The sequence below is a fragment of the Quercus robur genome, chromosome 2 (assembly GCF_932294415.1).
Source record: "Quercus robur chromosome 2, dhQueRobu3.1, whole genome shotgun sequence".
NCBI lineage: Eukaryota > Viridiplantae > Streptophyta > Magnoliopsida > Fagales > Fagaceae > Quercus > Quercus robur.
Genome location: NC_065535.1, coordinates 60673191 through 60681460, shown reverse-complemented (window position 1 = coordinate 60681460; position 8270 = coordinate 60673191).

Genomic DNA, 8270 nt, shown 5'->3' with positions numbered 1-8270 from the left:
TCTCTTCTCTCACTCAGAGCATGCAAGAGCAGAATCGTGAAGGATTGGTTGATCATAGAGATCCTTTTGTTCATAAAAACCACCTACGTAGGTGGTTTTTGTGAACAAAGGATCTCTTCTTTTGTTGCAATTTTCTTTTCTTTCTTTAACCAAAAAAAAAAGCAAAAACAAAATGAAAGTTGCCAAAAGAAATTGATAAGTAGGGGCTGAGATTGAGATGGGTGCGATGTCTAAGGAAAGAATAGGAAGAGATGGGATTGAAAGAGATATTGAACAATGGAGACCATATTAATAGGATATTATTTTACTATTTATTTTAGGTTATTGAAATTATTCTATTTTATTTTTTGAGACATTACAATTGCATTTGGATCTAAAATTATGAAATAGGTGAATTCTTTTTTCTCTTGTAATACATACTGTGGGGCCAGAGAACTTATGATCCGGCCCACGCTCTACTAGGGCCCAGGGCCCGTGCCGAGGAAGGTATTTGCCGAGGACGAATAGGGAAAGGCCGAAATGCCTGGGGGCACAGCCGAGGACGACCCTATCCTCGGCATTCCAAGACTTTAAAGGGAAGAGCAACATCTCATTGAAGACTGCCCCCAAAAAGCCCCCTGAAGAAGAGGCGAGTAGAATGGGACCCACGTGGGGGTACGGTGTGGAACTGGTCCAAGGTAAATACGTCCCCTCCGCATTAAATGCGCCCGCAAACGTCCTAACCATATTAATGAGAAAAGACGCCTGAACAGGGTGACTTCGGTCATCGCAACTAACAAAAAACAAGGGGAGGCAGCTGATGGGACGGGTACTTAAGTAGGCACTTGCCTGATCAACAAGTGGAGGGCTAAGATCAACCAAGAAGGGCTATATAATGTGAAGGTTGATGCGCCAAAAGAGAGGAGGTTGGGGAAAAAAGGCCAAGAACCGGAGCCTCCTAGACCGCCTCAAGGAGAAAGACTCCTCGAGCGAACACGGTTTAATTCTGTATGAACACCACGACTAACCACCGTCCGGTGACCAAGGCCTAGCCTTTCAAACCCACGCTCTACAAATGATATTGTTTGGGCCTTTTTACGTGCGAACCCAATATCATTTTGGGTCGTTACAAATTGAGTCCCTACAATTGGCGCCGTCTGTGGGAAAGGCTTGTGTGTTGGCACAGGCGGTGGGTTGAGATAGTCCCTCCATCATTTCCAATAGCCGGTTGTAGTGTTCTAGCATAAAGTTCCACTAAGGGCTACGTTTCTTCAATAGGGGCTACGCTTCGAAGCGTCAGTAGCGCGGATGGTTCTAGGGGCTTGGCCGAGGAGCTAATCCCCCTAAACCAATGTCCCACGCCATAGCCGAGGGGTTAATTCCCCCAACTACTTAAAAATCAAGTTTTGGATAGAACCAAGGTATTGCATAGTCCTCAGACTTAAACCTATGGGGAAACCAACTACTTAAAAATCAAGTTTTGGACAGAACCAAGGTATTGCATGGTCCTCGGACTCAAACCTATGGGGAAACCAACTACTTAAAAATCAAGTTTTGGACAGAACCAAGGTATTGCATGGTCCTCGAACTCAAACCTATAGGGAAACCAACTACTTAAAAAAGTTAAGTTTTGGACAGAACCAAGGTATTGCATGGTCCTCGGACTCAAACCTATGGGGAAACCAACTACTTAAAAATCAAGTTTTTGACGGAACCAATGTATTGCATGGTCCTCGGACTCAAACCTATGGGGAAACCAACTACTTAAAAATCAAACTACTTAAAAATCAAGTTTTTGACAGAATCAAGATATTGCATGGTCCTCGGACTCAAACCTATGGAGAAACCAACTACTTAAAAATCAAGTTTTAGACAGAACCAAGGTATTGTATGGTCCTCGGACTCAAACTTATGGAGAAACCAACTACTTAAAAATCAAGTTTTTGACAAAACCAAGGTATTGTATGGTCCTCAGACTCAAACCTATGGGGAAACCAACTACTTAAAAACCAAGTTTTGGACAGAACCAAGATATTGCATGGTCATCGGACTCAAACCTATGGGGAAGCCAACTACTTCAAGGAAATCTGGATACTAAGTTGGACCTAACAATACACGGGACATCTCGGATGATGCCTATATCTCCATTGAAGGAGGTTCAGACACGAGTTCAAGGCTCTATAGGTGAGGGTAAGCTAACGTTTCGAAACATGATTCTAAATATATCGCATGCACAACCATTCATACATGTTAAGATAATTAGTTCAAAAATCATAAACAATAGTAAGTATCGACGAGGGCAACTAACAAGTAATCAAAAAGAAAGAGGAAGAAAAGAATTTCATATATGTGTTCAACAAGTTCAAACTAAAAGCAGACTACAAAGTTTTCAAAATAAAAAAGAAACTAGTTAATCATTAAACTAAAAACAAATACGGAGGCTGGTCGGGGTTTCTACTTCTTCAATTCTGTGTCGGCCACATCCTGGGAAGGCAGAACAGGACCAGCTTTGACACCCTGGAGGACAGTCCCTTCTGGGGAAGACTGAGCGGGATCGGTGTCGGTACTCTTGGGGACCACAGCGAGGGGAATTGCCTGCAGGGGCTGGGCAAGTATGGCTGGCTCTTCGGCATCAGGGATCTGAGCGTTAACCATAGGCTCAGCATCCTCTTTGGGTACCTCGGGATCCATACTTTCAGGTGCTTCTATCACATCATGAAGCTTTCCTCTTTAAGCGACTCGCCAGGAGGGACGCCAATCTGTGCAGCCTCTGACTGAGTAACCCCTGCCTCGTGTTGATCGCTCACAGCCTCGGAGCTGGCAGAGGTGGCCTCACGGATGGCTGGAGGGTAAAATATGCTCTCCGCCTTCCACAAATCAGATGAAGCATCCACCCCAGCTCGCTTTAAAGCCTCTTCCCAAACCTGGGAGCAGTATAGCCTGCACACCCCGGGAATTTGGGCTTTAAGGGAGGCTTGGGTTTCAGCTACCCCCGTATTGTAACCCTCATTCTCGGCCTTGTCCCTAGCAGCTTCGGCCTCGTTTTTGGCAAACTCAGCCTCCTGCTTGGCCCTCAAGGTTTCGTCCGGGGCATACTCCGCCACACCTTTAGCATTCTCTGCCGTGATCAGTCTTTTCTTCAAATCATTGATCTGCTCCTTAGCTATTTGCAACTGATCCTCGGCTTCGAGTAGACGTTTTGTCTATTCCTCGGCCTGTTTTTGGGCGCCATCTAAACCCACCGAGGCACTATCCCTCTCTCGGATAGCCTCCTTTAAGGCATCCTTGGCCTTTGCGAGGTCGTCCTCGGAAGCTTTGAGAGTCCGCGCAGCATCTATGCACTTGGAGCGTTCATTCTCGGCGGCCTTACTCTGCTTGTTAACTTCCTCCTCCATCCTATAGGTGGCCTGGAGAGCCTGTCAAGTGAGATAAATACATCGTGAGTGACAGACCGGGAGCAAGAGTTAATAAATTTTTAGGTTTCAAGAGCCTTACCATGCCCAAGTACCTCTTCGTACTGAGGAAGCTCATTTTCTTCAACTCATCCACGTCGGTGGGAAGTAGCATGGTTCTCCCTAATGCGTCTGCCACATAACCGCCCTCGCCATCTCCAAGGTCCCTCATGGACGCGGTTTCCAGCAGTGACCCCCCGTGGAGCATTGGGGCGGGAAGCCAGGCGCTTGGCAAGGATTAGGCTTTGATCCCCTTCCCCTTGCTTTGGGCAGATTGGGCTTCGGTCTCTTTACCCTTACTTTGGTGCCCAATCTTTAATTGTTTCACATGCGGGGCTTCATCCCTCTCCTTAGAAGATTGGGATTTTCCCCCGTCCATGGCTTCCTTACCCTTGGGACTCCTCTTTCTCTTTAAGTCAGTGGGCTCCGGCCGAGGAGGCAGAGCTGGTTGGGGAGGAGTAGGAAGTTTGGGGCGGGGAGATTGTGGCTGCGACTTTGTGGAGGATGACCTAGTCTGGATGGTCTGGGGCTGAGGGGGTGGAGACGAAGCGCTGGACTGCTGTGTTCCCTGCGCACCCTTCCCCGGTTGACCCTCGAGGAGGTCGAATAAGCTGGTCGGGGGCTTTCTCTTAAGTCCCATCTCGGTTTGGGAAGATGTGCCTATTGATGACAATTCCGTCTCAGACAAGGCCGGATCACCTATATCACCAGAAGGATCCTCGGATTGGTCGGCTAGGTCAAATACCCCAAATCCCTCCTCGGATTGATCTAACTCGCCTTCGTCCTCCGCTGCTTAGTGAGATGAGGAGAGGTCCACCAATGGGATGCCCTCTGGGACAGATGATCCTTCGGAGATTAAAAATCCTGATTCAACCACGGTAATTTTTGGAAGCCGAGGACGGCTGGCGCTAATCACGTGCCTGGGGTCGGCAAATGACTTCTGAAGGGGAGCATACCCTAAGATTCTGTGAGCGGCTCGAACTTGACCATCCCCGTCGTTTACGAAAACTGTCGCTTGAAGAACAGTCTCCAAGTCCACCCGGTTAACTAGGTGAAAGTGTCAGTGAAAAGCGTGTGGATCTGCAAGAAAAACACATGCGCATGGTTAGTTACCGAACCACATCAAATTAAAATGGCACAAAGGATCGGCACCCTTCCATTCTCTATACCCCACCTGGTTTTCCCTCTACCGTGGGGCACGAATCGCCATCATGCCATTCACCGGATACGATAAGGAAATCCTTATTTAACCCCTTGTTGGAATCAGGGAGGCATTGAATTAGTCGAACCCTCTCTTCTCTCGTCTTCATATAATTAGGATTTCCCTTTCAAATTTTGGAGATTATAGCACCAATTCACGTCGTGGTGGGTCAATCTTAGCCCCATATTTTCGTTTAAGGCATCCACACAACCTAGCATCCTAAACATGTTGCCGGTGCACTGGGTGGGGGCTAATCGGAAGTGCCTGAGGTAACCCTTCGTTACCGGCCCCATGGGGATTCTCATACCCCCCTCTACAAAGGCGAGGACAGGAATTACCACCTCACCCGTTCTCCTCAGAAAGTGCCACTCCCCCATCTTACAATGTCTCAGACTCATGTTAGGAGGAATCCTGTAGTCGACGATGAACTTTTTCATCGCCTTCTTAGTATCAACCAATTTCCTCAGTCTCAATTTAACCATCTCTACGAGTTACTAAACAAACTCAACCAGTGACGAGAGAAGGAAGGGAACCAGAGAAAAATAAACCCAGAAAAGAAAAAGCATGAGTTAATGGAGGCAGTGAACTTACAGAAAAGAGGAAAGGTGCTTCGGACAGGCTTTTTGTGCTGGAGATAGACTTAAGTTTGGACGAAAGTTCAGATGAACCCAGAGTATATGCGCTAGAACTCTTAAGTGCAAAACTGAAGAGACAAATCCGTTCCAAAGATCATTTATGCCTCCCATTGAGAGTAACTGCACGAATTTTCCCGCCCATAAAGGCAAGAAAATCCTCACCGTTAGATCTCCATCACGCCATAGAACGTGGGTAACACAGAGCCGCCCGCATTTAATGAGGCCACATTTCACCTTCCAAAGTCTCTAGGAACGTGTCTCGGGTAGACAAAAAGTCTCGGGAACCGATAGGTGATAAGGATTGACAGGCATTGACAGATGTCTGATGTCATCAAAACCCTCCTATCCGTCCGAGGAGCCGGATAGCAGGATTTTGAGGGGCTATTGTGGGGCCAGAAAACTTATGATCCGGCCCACGCTCTACTAGGGCCCAGGGCCCGTGCCAAGGAAGGTATTTGCCGAGGACGAATAGGGAAAGGCCAAAATGCTTGGGGGCACAACCGAGGACGACCCTGTCCTCGGCATTCCAAGACTTCAAAGGGAAGAGCAACATCTCGTTGAAGGCTGCCCCCAAAAAGCCCCCTAAAGAAGAGGCGAGTAGAATGAGACTCACGTGGGGGTACGGTGTGGAACTGGTCCAAGGTAAATACGTCCCCTCCACATTAAATGCGCCCGTAAACGTCCTAACCATATTAATGAGAAAAGACGCCTGAACAAGCTGGCTTCGGTCATCGCAACTAATAAAAAGTAAGGGGAGGCAGCTGATGGGACGAGTACTTAAGTAGGCACCTACCTGAGCAACAAGTGGAGGGCTAGGATCAACCAAGAAGGGCTATATAATGTGAAGGTTGATGCGCCAAAAGAGAGGAGGCTGGGGAAAAAATGCCAAGAACCAGAGCCTCCCAAACCGCCTCAAGGAGAAAGACTCCTCGAGCGAACACGGTTTAATTCTGTATGAACACCACGACTAACCACCGTCCGGTGACCAAGACCTAACCTTTCAAACCCACGCTCTACAAATGATATTGTTTGGGCCTTTTTACGTGCGAACCCAATATCATTTTGAGTCGTTACAAATTGAGTCCCTACACATACGATATAAATTTATGCATTTGTTTATTAATAACTGGTCTTTATCATCAAACTAATATACCAATAAGATCATTATGTAGGTGACATTTGAATTTTATATCTCTTATTGGATGACAAAAGACTTTAGCAAGCTAACTGAAACTCACATACATTGTAAAATTGTGAATTTTTAGTCCGTTGTGTTGATTGCTAAATTACTGATCATGTTATTTTGGAGTACATATAAAGGAAGAGTAAAGCCATGCCTATAGAATTTTTTCTAAGCGTGTTTTTAAGCTTTTCTTAAAGTTACAAACAAACACTAGAAAATGTATTTTAGAAAACAAGTCATTTTTTAATGAATGTTTCCTTCAAAACAAACGCCTAAGTTTTTTATGCATTATTCATTGGTCTATGTTCTCTTAATTTAGACAATACCAAATCTTTTTTAGCAAAAAAAAGATAATACCAAATCTTTGATCATTGAACGCATAAATCAAGAACACACGTTCTCAATCTCATTCAAGCCAAATTTACTATCCAGATTAAAAAATATTTTATGAGTTATTTTAGAACTACAATCACTTTCACACCTATTTTTACAACTATTCTACACGGTAAACTATAACTAACTATTTGTTACTTTCGTATATGAATTTATCATTTTTTTTTCCACTACTTATAATACATCAAATAATTAAGAAAATGAGTGTAAAATTGATTATGATCCTAGGATTTTTCATATTTTACCCTATTTCATATTTTACCCTATGAACGCAATGAAAGTGGAGGAGGTGCGATTAAGGGGATTAAATAATGTCATGCAACAACAGACAATTTTGCAGTCATAGACCCCAGCTAGGACTCACCTAAGATTTGACAAAGGGACCATCTGGTTCTGCATGCGGTCAAGTACAAGGCATATGGTTGATGGTGTAGCAGCTTTCTAACATGTCTCGTACTGCTTGTCAATTAGGAAACCTAATGTTTTTGTGCAACATCTTTCATATGCATGTGGACATGTTGAATGGATATGTCAAAAACTAGCTCGGTGGCCCTTGGGGAAGTGTAAAATCACTTCTTTCACAATGACCCACATCTGCCCCATGATGTTCTTGATTTCAATCGATATAACTCACTCAACCCATGTTCTCTACAAAGAGGCCATTCAAATGGGTCCAAAACTACTTTCGCTTCATGGAATTGCTGTCATTATGCGCCATATGAGGCCTACCTACGATATTTGGAAGGTTATACGTAAAATTCCAAATTATTTTAACATATGCTTCCAATCATAGCATGCTACATTTTCCATTTTCTAATCAATGTGGAAGCTTATGAAAAAGAAAGACAATTTTTGTCAAATTTGACAAAGTTGTGGAACATCAAATGTAATATGCAATTAACATTCTAATTATTTAGATATATTCTTCAATCAGTGTCATTAGTTATTATTTGCATCATTGGACTCACATTCCACATTATTGTTTTGTTATTTCTTTGGTCTGTTTTACCAACCAGAAGCATGTAATAGTAATAGACATTTGTGAAGTTCCAAAAGGAAAATAAAATGCATTCCTATATAATTCTTGAAATGACTGTCTGGTTATTGTCAGAGGGGGCTGTATGTATGGTGGATCGTATACAGTGAGTCCTACGTGATAGATATGAATCTAAGGAAAAGGATGATCATTAACAATATTAATCATTTACACTTTTTTTTTAATGCATCAGATGTAACCTATTAGAGGCTATCAGTTAGGCAAATATACTGTCCTCAGAAGAAGCATTTTCATAAACTTCTCAACTTCTTCGGATATGTCAAAAGTGCGTACCATCAATTTTATGAATGATTGATTCCAAATTTGACTATTGGAACTAGTATTTATTTCTAATATGTTGGTGATAAATTCAAGCTTGAAGTTACGTAAA